The 19,532-nt window shown below is 39.8% G+C and overlaps 1 protein-coding gene across 6 annotated transcripts in view; it reads left to right on the top strand.

Moving 5' to 3' along the window:
• The first annotated feature begins 1,449 nt into the window (after nt 1–1,449).
• arhgef10 (Rho guanine nucleotide exchange factor 10) overlaps nt 1,450–19,532 on the top strand; it is a 76,238-nt gene continuing 58,155 nt past the window's right edge. Inside the window, exons 1-2 of one of the 6 annotated variants that reach the window (XM_018094424.2) lie at nt 1,863–2,289; nt 15,016–15,069. The gene's annotated coding sequence lies outside the window, so the exon portion shown is untranslated. Of the gene's footprint in view, nt 1,472–1,861; nt 2,290–2,532; nt 2,552–15,015; nt 15,070–19,532 lie in introns of those variants that run through there. The other 5 variants (XM_012963478.3, XM_012963479.3, XM_002935157.5 and 2 more) reach the window with 5 other exon arrangements.

Here is a 19,532-nt window from a genome sequence, read left to right as displayed (position 1 = left end):
GTTTGCTAACGCGGGTCTAGGCCTGGTTACAAATACAGAGCTGTAAGGCAGCACAGGGCAGGCAGAGTATGGCACACACAGGCAGCATAGGGCAGGCAGTACATACAGTGACACAATGCTGGCACTGCTCTTACAGTCTGTATGACGTCTGAGCCTAAATTTTGAACTATGCAGGGGGTAAACAATGCAGAGACTAAAAGATGTGAACAATACAGGAGATTACAGCCGAATCTGAGGTGTGAACAATGCAGGTGGGGACAATTAATCTCAGAACTGATACCAGTTAAGGCTAATGCCAGACGAGGCGTAGGGCGTATATTTTCGGCAAGCTGAAAAATGCTTGCCGAAAATATGCGCCCTACGTCTCATCTGGCATTAGCCTTATGCTTACACAAAGGTATTTACAGCAGCCAGACAGGTGGGGGGCCAGTTGGACAGCCCTGCAATACAGCATGAAACTAGAGATAAAATGATAACACATAATAGAAATACTAGAAATTATAAGAAAAAGTACTAGAAAAAATATCTGAAGTTGCTACTTAATAGACCATACAAAGAAAATTACTTTAAGGGGGGGTTTTACCTTTGAGTTAACTATGATGTAGAGAGTCATATTCTAAGACAGTCTGGAGGGAATTTCGGTGCCGAAACAAAAGTTTATGCAAGGCCAAGGACCGCCCCCAGGGTGGCATTAGCCTTACAATTGCAGTATGGTCTTTGCATAAATCTACTATGAGGCTGACTCTTTTGTTAAACTACACCTAAGAGTCAGCCTCATAGTAGTTACTCATAGTAGTAACTCCTATTTAGCTTCTATCCTCCAACATTTGTAACATGTTTAGACCCTAGCCTTAGCCCTTGAAATGGCAACCAATTTCTGTTTCCATAATTACTATGTCCTTATGGATCACTGGAGATGTGTATCTGTGTGTGTGTAATATGTACACCATGACACAGCCACTATGTGTTCTGGGGAGTATGAATGCACACAACTTTGTTTATTTCCCCTTGACAAAGCTCACCAACTGTGACCAAAACTTTGGGTAAATTACAGTTTGATCTTTAAGATGTGAGTGTGTTCTGCTTTTATATACTCCAATATGGTAGGGAACACTTCATGCTGCGTCTTCATCCAATGAGATAAAATCTGATGGTGTCTTAACAGACTTTTTTTTCTCATAGAATTACATTGACTGTTGGAAAACACACCATCTGACTGTACATTACAGCCTATGGAGATCAGATTTTGTAGGATCCTACAAAATCTTGTGCTGTTGCATGGCAAGATCAGATTAAATCTGACCCATAAAATCTAATCAAAATCTCCAGTGGTGTTTAGCCCCTAGTAGGGGTGGGAATCCTATACTCTGTATTCTGCAATTCAGTCTGTGGCAGACATAAGTAATCAGGAACATACACCAGGCAGAGTGAGGAAAGGCAAAAGCCACTATGCATGGGAAGAGCATCAGGAGTAAGTAATGGCATCTCCACACATGACCAAAAAACAATGGTTTTAATACTTTTAATTGATCCCTGCCCCATTGGCTAAATGACACTTGGATAGCTAGCCAGGGGTGTATAGGGCCCAGTTTAAATAGCTAAATGTAAATAAGTCAACTTCTGCAAGTTTTGGGGGCCCTAAAATGAATCTGCTGTGGGCTGAGTATCCGCTAATTAAGCCGCTGGCACTAAATAGATATTCACCCTAAATCTCACTCTCATTGACTCTCTTTATTGGCATTTAGTAGTACCTAGTGTAAAACGAAAACCCGGTCGCCCAATTAAAACAAGAGGCTTTATTTATCACGTTGCACTATGTTGTATGGTAACGCGTTGTCAGTGGAATGACAAAGAAACCCAAATCACCCAGCAGGGTCCAATTGACAGGTAGCGTTTCCTCGTACAGCTGTGGAGCAGCGGCAGCAGTTGGGCTGATCATGTGACCCGAAAGGAATGCAGCTGATGTGCAGTACAAGTGTGTGGTGGGGGGAGAGAGAGAAGCAGAATTTCCAAACCTCCTTGCCCTGTTGCTGCAAATCCCACTGACGCTCAGCATCAAAGCGCTGAGTGACTGACGTCTCGGCCAACTGCAGGAGAGCCCGCCTCCACGTCGTCCAATCAGCTGATTTTTGCTATCCCGGGAGGCTCTGTTCATCCCTGTTTTCAAAAAAATAGCTTGAGAATGAGAAAAAAGCAGCTCGGGCAATTGTGCCAGGAGAGCTGAAGCGAAGGGCAGAGCGAGGACGGCGGTGCTGTGAAAGCAAGAGGCGCTATGTGCTGTTGAGCATGGTAAGTTTAGTACCTGCTGCCTCCCACAGTAACTGCATGAGGGACTGGGCTTTCTGGGTGAAACCACTGATTTTAGTGACGTGTCTGCAGCCCACTGAACTTGCTTAGAACGCTCCTAGCAGCGAGTCCTGACAGTCACACTACTTGCTGCTGCTGCTGCTGCTGCTGCTGCTGCTCACTGTCGTGGGTGGATCTGGAAGAGTTAGTCCCTGCGGACTTTTCTGTCTTGGCATCATGGCAACCTTTATTTTACACACGATAGGTGGTTTGTTGCCCTACTATTAGTTATTTCGTCAATATACTAATAGTTATCAGTGTGGCCAGTATATTAAATAATTATTTAAAAAATAAATAATTAACCCAGGATACAGAGGCTCTGGCCATGGTTTGTTATTTTTAATCTGCTTGCTAATAGTTTCCTACATTGCAGAGTATTTTGTATACACAACATTGTACATACTTACTATGATCTAATATACTGTCCTGCCTACAACACCTGCTCCCTGTCATCATTATAGCCCATACTATTTATTGTGCCAGGTTTATCTGAACATTTATTTGTGTTTCTATATACATTTGAATCAGTGTGCAAATTAACACAGACTTGAAATTGGGTAAGCAAGTAGCATGGATAAGAGATTGATACTTTTAGATGTATCTGAACACAGCTCCCATCATGAGCTAAGCTGTTAGTTCTGCAGTTTGTGAAGAACTGGAGTTGTGCTAGCACTGGCATAGATCCTAATATAGGAGGAGGGGCCCACTCAGAGTTAATCATTTAAAGACAAAATTATACTTGGAACCAATTTCACTTACCTTAAATTCAGTGCAGCCTGGCAACTTGCATTTATTTATATTTTCATATGATCTGTTACTATAGTCTAACAAGTGTGTTGAATGTATTTGACAGACTGACATTCAGAATGTTGCACTGTGTGCAGCCTCTGCACTTACTGGTATGCTGTGCTAGCATGTTTGGTATTTCAAATTTCTGTGCACTTGTTAACAACTTACCTGCACCAGATGCTGAAGAAAGCAGCATAAACTACTTCTTCATCAGGAAGGAAACTTGTAATAGTTATTTCTAGCTAGCTTACCTTTTTCTTGGTTCTGTTTGCGTTGTACTGAGTTTACATGAGTGTTTATATATATATATATATATATATATATATATATATATATATATATATTAAAACAATGTGTGGTACATAAAATATGCTCGTCTAAAGCTGCATGATTTCTTTATAAGCAAAAACTATTTTCTAGAAGAATTCCATAAAGATCACCTGTTGAATTAGTTGATGATGTCGGTAACGTGATATTTATATGGATTTTAGTGCACTGCCCAAAGAGACTCTAATGAGTTGCCCACTAACATCTCTGCAGATCAGCTTAGTGACACAGTCCTCTATTAGCAGAAACACTGCCAGAAGACGAGGAGCACCTAAGAGATGCCCACTTATGGAGTGCCTAAGAAGTGCGCACTTATGGAGCACCTAAGAGGTGCGCACTTTGCTATTTAGCCTAAGGCAGCTAACCACTGTATGGGCTCAACTCCAGTGGCATACTTGTCTAGTTAGTGCACTTTAAGGTTCCATTTGTTAAACAATGGGCTTGTGTTGTTGTGTATGAAGGCAACATAGAGGCAGCACCGTGGTGCAGTGCATTGCAGAGCTGGGGACATAGGTTTGATTGCTGCAAGGAGTATGTATGACCTCCCTGTGCCCTGTGCTTGAGTGGATTTCTTCCCGCACTCCAAATATATACAGGCAGGTTAGTTGGCTTTTGAAAAAAATATCTATAATGTGTATGCATGTGAATTGACCTTTATAAATTAAGTATAATAATAGGTTAAAAATAAACAAAACATTTTTTAATGGTGGCTTAAATTTAACTACAAAAACCTCATGGAAATAGATAATCAGATACAAATTGCTATTTATGCATATTTTTATTGGTACAGCACCACTAGTGTACGTAGCAGAATAATACATTAATAGAACAAATAGAGGTCTTTACAGTAACAAAGTATGATAATAAATACAAGGTACAGTTGTTCAAATGTCCATTTTTTTGTTTATTGATAAAGGTTGTTTAGAAGTGTGTAGCTATATTTGCAACAAACTGTCCTGTTCAGTGCCTGTTATAGCCAGTGATATCTCTAGCCTTTTATACTTTGTAAAATGTTTCTTTGTAGTGGTCCATTAAGTTATTAGTTGCCATCTGGATTCGTACACTGGTTATGTTCCCATAGGGCACTGTTTCAGAACCTTAGCCTCCAGGTGTTACAGGACTTCAGTTTCTGCTGAAAGGTGTAGTCCTGTAACACCTGGAGTCTAAGGTTCTGAAACAGTGCCCTATGGGAACATAACCAGTGTACGAATAGAATGAAGCGTCAGGTCATTCTTGAAATTATAGTTCTGCAACATAATAGAATCAGGAATTAAAAAATAAGCCCTTTGGGTTTTACAAATTGCCTCTAGACAGATGAGGGCCAGTAAGGAGAGTAAGAGTGGACAAGGTCAGAGCCTATGAAATCCTGAAAGAATCTGAGGTTGGGCAGGTACAAGTCAAGGCAATCCACACACAGAATGGGTACAGAAGGCCTGGCAAGGTTCAAAGACATGTACCTAAGAGTCCCAGACTGAGTGCTTTCTTTGTTAATCACATACGTGAAGTATTTATAAATTAATGTATATATAAAACAGGCAAAATGATTTTACAGAATTTTTTCCTTTGCCGCTCAGCAACTTGTTTTCTACCTGGTACCCTTTTGTGTTCATTGTAAATAGTAATTTTATGGATTAAATGTTATAAGCAATCATTGATTCAAACATGTCAGTACATAAGTGATGCTCTAATTTTTTTTAAATTTCCAATCAATACTTATATATTTTTAGATAATTCTGTCTTTTGTAGGGAGGCATTTTGCTCTATTTAAGGTAATTCTGTATACCCACCGTAGGCAGGACAGAGATCGATGAGAAAGTGAGAAAAAGTTTGGACCAGTATTAAAAAAAAAAAGTTTGGACCACTATAGTTATACATTCTTAGTGCTACAGCCACTGGGTCTGCCATTCATTGCTTTGGGAGGAGAAGTCTATATTAGTCTATACATTAGTTGTAGCCTCCACTGACTCCTGTATACACACAGTAGGCGTACTGCTCATTTTGACACCCCATTGTCTATTGCTAAGAAATGTGCTGCATGTGTACAAAGCTGTTTGTCACACTTTTTCAGTTAAACAGTGTATCAACTAGAAGTCTTTCAGTTTGTATTGATTCCTGTTGAACAGTACTTTGATCACTTACTGATTGGCAAAGGAATATCTACTATATATATTCTATTTGCATCTTGTTTGTGATTAGCAGCCATAAGTCAAATCCTATATTGTGATTTTATGCAACAAAGTTTCAGCTGCAAAGAACAATATCCCAAGCTAGGTGAATGCCAGCTGTTGCAGTTCCCAATATTCCTAACCAGAATTCCTAGATAATTGGCCACCTTGCAATCAGGATCAAATTTTGTGCTGAAGGCACAAAGATTAGCACTGGTTAGTAAATAGCAAGCAAAGTATCATTATAAATAAAGCATATGTTGTTTTTCATTAAAAAGATTGGCATTCTGTTACGTTTAAGCTATACGGACATTTTTGAACAGAAGCATTTTAGGGTAATCACAAATACCTTCTAATTATCTGTTAAAATAATAGCAATTGTCACACATGATTGTGTTATTGTGGTCTGTATTGCAACAGCTAATCACTACCATGCTGCTCTGTAATTTGTTGATGATGATGCCCTTCGGGGGGGCACTGTCAGCATCTTGCTCCTTTCACCCTCTCTTATTGTAAAGAACTTACAAAATCTCTGACTGTAGGACTGTCGCAATGCAGTATTAAAAAAAAAAGATAAAAGGAAAAATATCTTAAAGCTAAATGTACTGAAATCCTAGAAAGAAATCCAGTTTCTGTTCCAGTTCTTTTTGATGTACACAACTAAGTCTGTTGCTTTATATTCTGCTTTGCAAAGAAGATTGTTATGCATATTCATTTAATGCTTCATGTTATACATATTCATTTAAATGCGCCTACCAATTTATCGGGTGTTACAGTGAATGAAGTTAAAAAGAACAGATATTTTATATTTACTATTTTTGTCAACATACATTACGTTTTTCTGGATTACAGAAGTGACTAACAGGGTTGGTCATGCCAGTTAGATTTATTTTGCGTAGAGGCCTTGCACTGCTAAGTTGTCCCAGTTGCCTTCCTTGTTTCCCCACATTAAAAAGGCAAAGGTGTCAACCAACCCCATGTCATGAGGGAGATCATGATACAGTCCTGTTTTTAGGCCTGAATTCCTTTTTACATTAAATGATATGATAAAATATTGTCTCAAAAAGGCCTGGAGTGGATCTCCCTCATGACATAGGGTTGATTGGCAGCTCTGGAAAGGCTTCTGGAGCCTTGCAGCTATTTGTATCAGCTGGTCATATTCTGTAGCTTTCTAGGTATTCTTTTTATTTGTTAGAAACATATATTGCGTACATATTTTTATTGTGGAGGAAAAGCTGCATATCCACAAATTTAACTGATCTCTTTTGCTTTCCCTGTTTTTATGCTATAGTATGAGCCACATTTTCCATTATGGACATGGCATTTATTTAGATGCAGACTGTTCAGCAGCCCTTATGCAGCTAAAGGCTGACGATGATATAATGTTTAACCCCCTGTTCTTTAGTAAGACTATAATAAATATTAAGTCTTAGAACTTTATATTGACATTACATAAAATATTGGCCCTTTTACCAACCCCCTCCCCCCAAATTTTGGTTGCTAAATTTGAATTGTTTACTTTGTTGTAGTTGTCTTGAAAGCTGGAGTTTTAGGGCTCTGGCACACGAGGAGATTTGTCGCCGGCGATTTTTAAAAGAGCGATTTGGGGACAAGACGAGCGACAAGACGCCAATGCTAAATCAATGGAAATCGCCAGCGTCAAAACATACGAGGCTACTTCAAATCGCCTGCTGTTTCAAATTGCACACAGACCCTTTTCTGAGCGACTTGAGTAAACATGAGGGGGGTTGACTGTTGAGTGTACCATGGGTAGCAGATCGCCTGGAGCTCAACTCGCATGAAATCTCTTCGTGGGTATTGTCGTGGCGACTTGTCGCCAAAGCGCCAGGGGGAAAAAACGCAGGCGACAAATCTCCTTGTGTGCCAGAGCCCTAAAGGGTGTAGTTACTTTTCATCTGGTTGTCATTTTATAGTTTGATTTATTTGCCTATCTCTGCTGCCTGTTATCTCTGCCTCTTGCTGTTAAACAGTCTGTCAAACAGTCAAACTAATACTTGCTTGTTTGACAGTCTTGTAACAGCGCTATGTCAGTGCACTGTCTGCAGTACATGTTAGAATAACCTGCAGGAAAGGAAAATAAAGAGCCTTTTAGGGGCTCATTTATAAACACTGGTCAAATTTGCCCATATGCAGTAACTCATAGCAACCAATCAGTGATATGCCAGTACAGGTTAAAGCCAGCTACAGGTTAAACAATGAATACAATACACAGGCCGATTCTAGCTGCCGATATTGGTCCCTTAGACCGATTCGGTAGCTAATCGGCCCGTGTATGAGCACTACCGACGGGCCTGCCCGTCCGATATCTGGCCTGAAATCGGGCAGATCTCGATAAGGCAGGTTAAAAAATCTAGTCGGACCGACTTTGCCTATACCCGCCATAATAATTCGCCCCTGGGGCCAAACGATCGAATTAGCCTGGATTCTCCCGATATCGCCCACCCGTAGGTGGGGGATATCGGGAGAAGATCAGCTCGCTTGGCGACATAGCCAAGCGAGCGGATCTTAAGTGCAAATTTGCTCAGTGTTTAAAAATGCACCCAAGGGAGGCTGGAACAGGTAGGACAAGTGTAGAGAAATAGGTATAATATGGGGCAGGAATTCTAAGCCTGAATCTCTCAGAAAGGAGCACTCTCCTATTCTCTTCAGATTCTACCCTTTGGAGCACTAGAACATATCTTGCCTGGTCCAGTCCTTGCTCATAAAGGGGAGGTTAAATAACTTCTAGTATGATATGGAATTTCCAGTTCCTTTTCAATTTGTCTTCATTATTTATGTTTAATAGTTTTTTAATTATTTGCTTTCCTCATCTGCCTCTTTCCAGCTTTCAAATGGGGGGCACTGACCCTGTGAGTCAATAAACTGTTGCTCTGTGATGCTATAACTGTAATGCTACAGTTAACTTTTCTTACTTATCTACCTATAAGCTGTCTCTTTTTTTTTTTCTCAGTCTCTTATTTAAACCAATCCTTGGTTGCTCAGGAAAATAGTAGATTCTGAAATACCAAAATGGAGAGCTACTAAGCAAAACTTAACAACTGAAAAACTATCAGAATTTAAGAATGAAGCCCAATTGTCTTAAAATATCAATCTCTACGTTATACTGAAAGTTAGTGTAAAGTTGATCAACCTCTTAAGGGCCACTGCCCAAACCTCTGTACATTTTTCCCTTTGTGTCTGTATGATATCCACCCATTTAGACTGTAAGGTCTACAGAGCAGGGGCCTCCTTGCTACTGTGTCTCATACCACATGACATCTCATCTCTGTGTATTTATACATATCTATTGTATTTATTATAATTAGTGTCCTCCCTACTTGTGTCCACTATAACAGTGTTTTTCAACCTTTTTTGGGCAAAGGCACACTTGTTTCATGAAAAAAATCACGAGGCACACCACCATTAGAAAATGTTAAAAAATTTAACTCTGTGCCCAGCAGCAGTGCCCCCCTAGTACACTGGTGCCCAGCAGCAGTGCCCCCCTAGTACATTGGTGCCAAGAGCAGTGCCCCCCTAGTACATTGGTGCCCAGCAGCAGTGCCCCCCTAGTACATTGGTGCCAAGAGCAGTGCCCCCCTAGTACATTGGTGCCCAGCAGCAGTGCCCCCCAGTACATTGGTGCCAAGAGCCAGCCCCCCTAGTACATTGGTGCCCAGCAGCAGTGCCCCCATAAGTCAGTGTGCCCCGTGGCCCCCCCTAATACATTGGTGCCCAGCAGCATTTTACTCTTCGGCGGCTTCAGCAGCATCTTCCCCTCACCCGCGCCGCCTCTGCACTTCTGCCTACACGCGACCGCACACAGGCCCTTTTATAACGTTGCGCCCCGTGCGTACTGACGTCACCCGTACACACGGGGCGCAACCAATGACAGGGCCCGGATTTTTTTTTTTTTTAAAGTAAAAATTGCGGCCCTGCCTACGACACACCAGGCAACATCTCGCGGCACACTAGTGTGCCGCGGAACAGCGGTTGAAAAACGCTGCACTATAAGATTGTACTGCCTTTTGTATCCTTCTAGCACCTTTTAAATTAAGCTATACATACAGTGGTGTGAAAAACTATTTGCCCCCTTCCTGATTTCTTATTCTTTTGCATGTTTGTCACACAAAATGTTTCTGATCATCAAACACATTTAACTATTAGTCAAAGATAACACAAGTAAACACAAAATGCAGTTTTTAAATGAGGGTTTTTATTAATTAGGGAGAAAAAAAATCCAAACCTACATGGCCCTGTGTGAAAAAGTAATTGCCCCCTGAACCTAATAACTGGTTGGGCCACCCTTAGCAGCAATAACTGCAATCAAGCGTTTGCGATAACTTACAACGAGTCTTTTACAGCGCTCTGGAGGAATTTTGGCCCACTCATCTTTGCAGAATTGTTGTAATTCAGCTTTATTTGAGGGTTTTCTAGCATGAACTGCCTTTTTAAGGTCATGCCACAACATCTCAATAGGATTCAGGTCAGGACTTTGACTAGGCCACTCCAAAGTCTTCATTTTGTTTTTCTTCAGCCATTCAGAGGTGGATTTGCTGGTGTGTTTTGGGTCATTGTCCTGCTGCAGCACCCAAGATCGCTTCAGCTTGAGTTGACGAACAGATGGCCTGACATTCTCCTTCAGGATTTTTTGGTAGACAGTAGAATTCATGGTTCCATCTATCACAGCAAGCCTTCCAGGTCCTGAAGCAGCAAAACAACCCCAGACCATCACACTACCACCACCATATTTTACTGTTGGTATGATGTTCTTTTTCTGAAATGCTGTGTTACTTTTACGCCAGATGTAACGGGACACGCACCTTCCAAAAAGTTCAACTTTTGTCTCGTCGGTCTACAAGGTATTTTCCCAAAAGTCTTGGCAATCATTGAGATGTTTTTTAGCAAAATTGAGATGAGCCTTAATGTTCTTTTTGCTTAAAAGTGGTTTGCGTTTTGGAAATCTGCCATGCAGGCCGTTTTTGCCCAGTCTCTTTCTTATGGTGGAGTCGTGAACACTGACCTTAATTGAGGCAAGTGAGGCCTGCAGTTCTTTAGATGTTGTTCTTGGGTCTTTTGTGGCCTCTCGGATGAGTTGTCTCTGCGCTCTTGGGGTAATTTTGGTCGGCCGGCCACTCCTGGGAAGGTTCACCACTGTTCCATGTTTTTGCCATTTGTGGATAATGGCTCTCACTGTGGTTCGCTGGAGTCCCAAAGCTTTAGAAATGGTTTTATAACCTTTACCAGACTGATAGATCTCAATTACTTTTGTTCTCATTTGTTCCTGAATTTCTTTGGATCTTGGCATGATGTCTAGCTTTTGAGGTGCTTTTGGTCTACTTCTCTGTGTCAGGTAGCTCCTATTTAAGTGATTTCTTGATTGAAACAGGTGTGGCAGTAATCAGGCCTGGGGGTGACTACAGAAATTGAACTCAGGTGTGATAAACCACAGTTAAGTTATTTTTTAACAAGGGGGGCAATCACTTTTTCACACAGGGCCATGTAGATTTGGAGTTTTTTTTCTCCCTTAGGCTGATGCCACACCAGGCGTAGGGCTGATTTTTTCGGCAAGCGGAAAAACGCTTGCCGAAAAAATCAACCCTACGCCTGGTGTGGCATCAGCCTTAATAACGTAAACCTTCATTTAAAAACTGCATTTTGTGTTCAATTATGTTATCTTTGACTAATAGTTAACGGTTTTTGATGAGCAGAAACATTTAAGTGTGACAAACATGCAAAAGAATAAGAAATCAGGAAGGGGGCAAATAGTTTTTCACACCACTGTACATACATACATACATACATAGGCCTGCCTCCACTGAACCATAGAACACTGTTGCTGTCTTCAAAGTGTATATTTGTGCAAGGATCAGGCTTTCTAGGGGCTGCCTCACACTGTGCAGAGCAATGCTTAGACATATCTGTGAGTCACTTATGCTCTGTTCATTCTTGTCCATTCTGTTATACATTCCTTCAGTGTCCCAGATGGTTGCTCTTCATTGTTTATTGCATAGCATTGAATGCTTTACTGAACACTAAAGCAAGCTAGGTGCAAATCTGCTGCAATACAGTAAGATATTTCTAGCAGGAATATATTGCTTGTTCATCCTGTGTACATGAAAAGTCTATATTGTACTCTTTTATATAACAAAACGTAATAGTATAGTAAATTAGATTAGTTACTGCAGTCCAGTTCACCAAAATATCATTATTTAAAAAGTAGTGCTATTTTACTTTGCCATGTAAAATACAGAATTTATTTATTTTTGTTATTTTTGCAAATGCCTTTCTGAAAATCTTTCCTGAGCAGCTAACAAACAAGTTTTCCTAAAAGCAAAAATATTTTAGATATGAATTGTTTGGAAAGAATTTATACAAAATCAGACTCATTGGATTAGGAAGATTTAGTTAATCCCACCAGAGTGTTGAACAAAATGCCAAGGATTATTTTTTGTATACTTTGCTTTGCACATCTACTGTAACACTAGTCATTTGAGAGAGTTTATTTATTTAATATTTCCAAATGAAGGGGAGGGGGGGGTCAGTTCCCAGTTTTAGCTATTTTAGTGTGGCCTACTTAACTGATACAGAATCACCATCAGTTGGGAATATGTGACTATTATAACCATTTCCTTTAATAGGACCATATATGGCAGTGCTGGCAGTTAGTAGTCTGACAGATCATACTCTGCGATGACTGTGGCTACTACCATTACTACCCAATAACTGTAAAGATTAATTACACGGTTTGCCTAGGTTCTTTTAGTATTACGTTGTTCATTACCACATGCAGCGTTAAGTTATTAGTGTAAATTTTGATGCCCATATATTCCCCTTTTCTCCACATTTGTCACTTCCAGCAGGTGCCCTTTACCAACCCCCCTGGTGTGTACACTCTGCCAGGTGCCGTTGCATGCTTGACTGGTTGCATGAGTAGGGAAGAAGTCTTGAAGGTTCGGAAGAGGGACCAGGTGGATTGATTAAGTTCCAGTGCATGGAACCTGTAACCTTATTTTAGTGATCCCCAAACAGTGGCTTGTGAGCAACATGCTGCTCAACAACCCCTCTGATATTGCCTCCAGTGGCCTCAAAGTTGGTGCCCATTTTTGAATTTCTGACTTGGAGGCAAGTTTTGGTTCTGTAGTCTGCCAGTCCACATTGGGCTACTAATTAACCAATCTGAGTCCTTCTTGGTCACCTAGTTTGTGTGCTTGTGTTGCTCCCCAGCTTTTTTTTCATTTAAATGTTGCTCACGGATAAAAACGGTTGGGGATCTCTGCCTAATGTAGTGCTGCAAGAACCTCAGCTAAACTTATATGTGGATTCAGATCTCATTTAACTGTTTATTGAGGACTTAAGGTGGCCATACACGGGCCGACTATAGCTGCCGATATCGGTCCCTTGGACCGATTCGGCAGCTAATCGGCCCGTGTATGGGGAGAGCAGAGCGGCCTGGCCGACCGATATCTGGCCTGAAATTGGCCAGATCTCGATCGGCCAGGTTAGAAAATCTGGTCGGATCGGGGACCGCATCGGCTCGTTGATGCGGTCCCCGATCCGACTGCCCCATTGCCGCCCACATAATCCGATCGTCTGGCCCCAGGGCCAAACGATCGGATTATTATTTTTTTTTACCTAAATGGTCCCCGATATCGCCCACCGTAGGTGGGGATATCGGGGGAAGATCCGCTCGCTTGGTGACATCGCCAAGTGAGCGGATCTGCTCGTGTATGGCCACCTTTAGGTATATGTAAGACAAAAACAACTGGTTGTTTGTTTAATGTTTCTCTGGCTTTCATTCTGAGCTTTTTGTTGCTTTAGGAGCATGGTGTGGATGCTGGTACAGCCTCTGTTATCTTGCTGCTTAGCTCTCCAATAGTGAATCCTTTATTGTCACTGCACAGAAGCAAGCCTGGGGGAAGTTCAGGCTTCAGGTTTTTGTTCTAGTTGCTGAGGCAACCAAGAATTGTGGTATTTACACCCATTGTAATATGCATATGAAGATGCTTGGCATGCTATTCATCCAGTGGGCCATTCATAAATCACAACAGGATTCTTAACATCACTTACATTATCAGAATAAATTGTCTGTTTTACACCAGTTTCATTCTTTTGCATTTATGTTTGTTATCGTACTAGTAGGTTAAGGGGCATATTTATTATGCTGTGTAAAACGTATTCACCGGAAAAACGACGTAAAAAGCTGTGTAAAATAAACAGAGAACATCACCTTCCGAACGCTATTATTTTATAGAAGAAAAAACTAGTAAAAAAATTACGCCGATTTTACAGAGCGAAGCCTGGCAATGTGTGGCGAATTTTCTCGCTGTTTTTTACACAGCATAATAAATATGCCCCTAGATATATGTGTGTCAAACATAAAAGCAGTTCTTCTAAAATTTACAATTAATATGATTTCTATTAATAGCTGAAAATGAAAATGAAAGTTTATCTTCATAAAATATTTCAAGCCTCAAGTAAAAACTTTACTTCAGAGGCTTGAAATAGTTTATGAAGATAAGCTGTTGTGTAGCCATGGGACAGCCATTCAAGTTGAAATAGGGCAAATGTTTACATAGCAAATAACAGATCAACAGCGTTGTTTACATTATACCCACAGTGATAATCCGGAATGCTCTGAATTATGCCAAGGCCATCTTCTCGTAGAGTCCATTTTAATCAAATAATTATAACTGATTTTCTTTTTATCTCTAATAATAAAACAGTAGCTTGTGTTTGATCCTTACTAAGATATAATTAATTAATAGAAAACAATTCTATTGGGTTTAATAAATGTTTAAGTTATTTTTAGTAGACCTCGGGTCCCAAGCATTCAGGGTAACAGGTCTCATACCTGTATTTGTAGGAGCTAGTTTATAGATACAAACTTGTCAAACTTGGAACTGTAAAAACAACTATTTTTACTTTATGGTGTTATGCTGTTCCTTTTTAAAAGCAATAGACCATCTGATACTGTATCTAATACATCATATGGATTTGTGAAGTGTTATAAATATTGGGCATAAGCTTATGTTTAGGTGGCACAAAGGGTGTTTTTATTGCTCCTGGGGGAAAACAGTGGCAGTTCAAACGCCCTTGTCTGCTGTGTGCTGCCAATGATGTTATTGAATTTGCAACGTCTGAAGGATACTGAATGGTGACAGATGGGCCTCTACTTAACAGTTGCTTGCTTTTCTCTCTATCTTTCACCTTTCACTGCGATTTTCCCAACTGCTGCTGGTTGCTAGGATATAAAGCCATAGCAACCAAATGGATTTTAAAGGGATACTGTCATGGGAAAACATGTTTTTTTTCAAAATGCATCAGTTAATAGAGCTGTTCCAGCAGAATTTTTTTTATTTAATTTTGAAACATGTTCTTCATTTCCCAGGGTGCCACAGCCGATCAGCAGAACAATGGGAAGGTATCTAGATAGTAGCTCCAGGTAAATATCAGAATAGCACTCAAAAGTAAGAAATCTTAGTCCGACTTGGGACTCCTCCAGTCACATGGGAGTAGGAGAAAGAATAGGTTACCTGAAAGCAGTTCTAATGTGTAGCGCTGGCTCCTTCTGAAAGCTCAGACTCGGGCACAATGCGGTCGCTTTCATTAATTTAAAGGTGATATACAATTTTAACAATTTTTATTTAGTGTACTTTGTCTGTTATACTGTAATTATGATGTTGATGGTATCAAAACTCAGTTATGCAAGTTATTGCCAATGTTTCTTTTTTTTGGCTGTTCTTAATGAGATATGAGATCTTTTCTTAAAGTATAGCCTAAATCAGAGGTAACCCTTGGTTAGTGGAGCTGTTGTAGCAAATGATGTGCTTCTCTAGGAGAGGTTATTAGATGTTCAGAGTTATAATTTGTTCTGTATTGTATGAAAATGTGTGTTTGTTTATTTGGGACAGACACTTTTATATATTATAAGAAGTCAGTAGCATTTTGGAAATTAGCAGTAGTTGGTGCCATGGTGGTGGCTCTGGAAAAATATTACTATACACTAAAGGATGTAAAATAATCTTTTAAGCATTATTTGGCACTTCTGTTATTTTCCATTTGGCTATACCCAAATTCTTGGATGGGTGGGATTCCCTAAAGAAAGGGCGTAAAATCTTTGTTTCTTTCATTACTTCTAGAACTTGGCTATCTTACTACATGTTTATAGATTGTTCAGACAAAATGCAGGATGTAGAATTTTTATCAAAAGATTAGACTTGTAATAGATAAACCAGAGCCAAATTTAGATTGAATGGCATTTTGACAGTCAGTGTTTCCAGTGTAGTGTATTAAACTCTTCTCTACTAGCTTCAGAGAGTCAGGGGATTATTAACAAACTTAGGTTTAGGTGAATGTTTATTATTTATATCCAATTATTACCTTTTTATTCTGCAACTCTTGTTTGTTATATACAGCTGTAAATAAATGATGATGATGATAATGATGATGGTCTTATTTTTCCTTTAATCTACAAAACAGGCTGGGAGCTGTCAGAAATACAAAAGACATACACAGAACACTCATTAGGGTAAATGGGTGCTTTTAGAACTATGTTTAATTAGTTTGATTACTTGTTGTTCAGAAAACTTAATGAAAAGTCATTGATCTGTTGTAGAAATGGCTTAGATAGTCCACTTTATTACCTATTCAGTCTGGGAAGGAATAAGAAGTTTTAGGTCCATGGCACATAAGGCATTTTGGTTGGTAGAGACCTACTATACACATCAAAGATATACTTGATGATTTCAGCTAACCCCTTAGCTTTAGCTTCTTAACAGAGCCCACTGGGCATGTGAGTGTCACTGACATGCCTAACAAGATCCAAGATGGTGACCACCTGTGCACAATTTTGAAGACCTAACTCATTACTGTTATACAGATTATGAAACTAAAGTCTGGCATCTAAAATATGGCATTTCAATCCATATTTGTTTTTAGGGGTTCATTATCCTTTTGATAAGAGAGAAGCAGCTTGCAGGTAACATACAGTTCTAGCAAGAATAAGAACAATGTTTATAGTGTGTACCAAAATTGAAGCTCACCAGTCTTAATGAGGGGTCCGGGTGCACATAGCCCAGACCTACAGCTTGGGGAGAAATCCAACACCAACAAGCAGGCACACAGAGATTCCGACAAACAAGCAAAGTAAAATAACTGTGAATCTTTATTCAAACTGTAGTAGGATCCATAGTAGCCATTGGTGAGTGCTTATCACAAAACATGTAAGGCTTTTATGTATCTTACTATGGTTTGAATTAAGCATCACAGTTATTTTAAATTGCCTTTTTGTAGGAATCCATGAATACCTGCCAAAGAAATCTTGTTGGAAGAATGGCCTAGTCCTGTGTTTTGCTTTTATGGCTGTCTGTTAGTAATTAGTATAAAAGTTACCTGGATCAAGAGCCTCTATAATCTTTCAGAATAATACATGTTTCCTAAACATTTTTAAACTACTGTCAGTGCCCCAATCGAAGATCTTTATTGGGCCCCCAATGCAGTTGCAGGGTCTACTTTCTATATAGTTACAGTCCTGCTACAGTAGTTGTCAGAATATTTATGTATCCGGTGGTGTTTTTGATAAATTGCCAGCACCATCTTTATAGCTTTTTTTCTGGAATGATATTCAATTAGAAACTGTTCATCCCCTGCAGCTGCCTGTAGTAAGTTGTTGAATGTAAAGTTACTGTACATACAAACAGGGATTTTTTTTTTTAGAATAATTGTGTTTAAACCAAGTAAGGGCAATCTTTGCCTCCCACATGTTGTTTAACTACAACTATCAGCACTCTGGACATCTTTTTAATGGCGTGGGATGCTGAAAATTTTAAAAATATCTATTGGGCCTCATGCTGAGCATCTGAGTAAAAAAACTACTCATGGTCATGATTCCATGGGCGGAAGATTGCGGTCTCAGTCATCTGTTCAGCTACCACATTCTTCCTCAGGGAGAGCTTCCCTTGTCTGTTTGCTGGGAGGAGCTGTGTACTGCATGTAATTTAGGGCAACATCTGTTTTTACAGTTGTTCATGAAAGAAAAGAAAAGAAAATACATTTTTGTGTTATTTCCAGAGAAACAAAAAAAGGTTTCATTTTAGCAATCTCCTCAAATGTAAAATCTGTTGTAAAATGGTAGCAAATGAATTGCCTAAAAACAAAGAATATTAAATCAGATCTTTACCTAAAAAAATAAATTGTAACCTTTTGGCAATTTTTGCAGTTTATATTATATATTTTTATGTTGTTTCTGAAATATTAACTGTTTTGGTGCGTTTTCATACTGCTAGACAGGCTTTTAGCTGAACAGCTTTTTGAGGTTCCAGAGTGTCAGCGGCACTAACTGCCTGTGCAGGTTCTATTGAATTCCTGTGTTCAGTTAACCCTTAGGTTACTCACTCGGCTTAGCCAAAAGCCTGGTATTTGCCATCCACAAGGGTGAGACTTAGGGGTATATTTATCATGCTGTGTAAAAAGTAGAGTAAAACATTACCGGTGATGTTGCTCATAGCAGCCAATCAGATGCTTTGCTTTGGTTTTCTAACTGTTGAAATCTAATTGCTGATTGGTTGCCCTGGGCAACATCACAGGTAATGCTTTACTCCACTTTTTATACAGCATGATGTCCCTTTGGGACATATTTATTATGGTGTGTAAGCCAACATCACTGATGTTGCCAATAGCAACCAACAAGCAATTCGATTTTAACGGGCACCTACAAGTTAGAAAACAAAAGCATTGATCTGATAGGTTGCTATGGGCAACATCACCAGCGATGTTGGCTTACACATTATAATAAATATGCCCTTAGACTGCTAAGACGTGGAGGAGGGACTTGTGCATGTCACTCACTGACATAAACAGGTTATGCTAATTAGGAAGTTCCAGTGGCGCCCCTGGCAAATATAAAGGTATACAGTGGATATAAAAAGTCTGGTAAAATGTCAGGTTCCTGTGCTGTACAAAATGAGACAAAGAAAAATCATTTCAGAACTTTTTCCACCTTTAATGTGACCTATAAACTGTACCACTCGATTGAAAAAACAAACTGAAATCTTTTAGGTGGAGGGAAGAAAACCAAAAAAACTAAAATAATGTGGTTGCATAAGTGTGCACACCCTCTTCTAACTGGGGATGTAGCTGTGTTCAGAATTAAGCAATCACATTCTAAATCATGTTAAATAGGCAGTATACACCTGCCATCATTTAAAGTGCCTCTGATTAACCCCAAATAAAGTTCAGCTGCTCTAGTTGGTCTTTCCTGACATCTTTTTAGTCGCATCCCACAGCAAAAGCCATGGAGAGCTTCCAAAGCATCAGAGGGATCTCATTGTTAAAAGATATCAGTCAGGAGAAGGGTACAAAAGAATTTCCAAGGCATTAAATATACCATGGAACACAGTGAAGACAGTCATCATCAAGTGGAGAAAATATGACACAACAGTGACATTACCAAGAACTGGACGTCCTTCCAAAATTGATGAAAAGACGAGAATAAAACTGGTCAGGGAGGCTACCAAGAAGCCTACAGCAACATTAAAGGAGCTGCAGGAATATCTGGCAAGTACTGGCTGTGTGGTACATGAGACAACAATCTCCCGTATTCTTCATATGTCTGGGCTATGGGGTAGAGTGACCAGATGAAAGCCTTTTCTTATGAAGAAAAACATCCAAGCCAGGCTACATTTTGCAAAAACACATCTGAAGTCTCCCAAAAGCATGTGGGAAAAGGTGTTATGGTCTGATGAAACCAAGGTTGAACTTTTTGGCCATAATTCCAAAAAATATGTTTGGCGCAAAAACAATACTGCACATCAGCAAAAGAACACCATACCCACAGTGAAACATGGTGGTGGCAGCATCATGCTTTGGGGCTGTTTTTCTTCAGCTGGAACTGGGGCCTTAGTTAAG

The sequence above is a fragment of the Xenopus tropicalis genome, chromosome 5 (assembly GCF_000004195.4).
Source record: "Xenopus tropicalis strain Nigerian chromosome 5, UCB_Xtro_10.0, whole genome shotgun sequence".
Classification (NCBI taxonomy): Eukaryota; Metazoa; Chordata; class Amphibia; order Anura; family Pipidae; genus Xenopus; species Xenopus tropicalis.
Note: the sequence above shows the minus strand (reverse complement) of the source record. Positions and strands in the feature narration are given on the sequence as shown.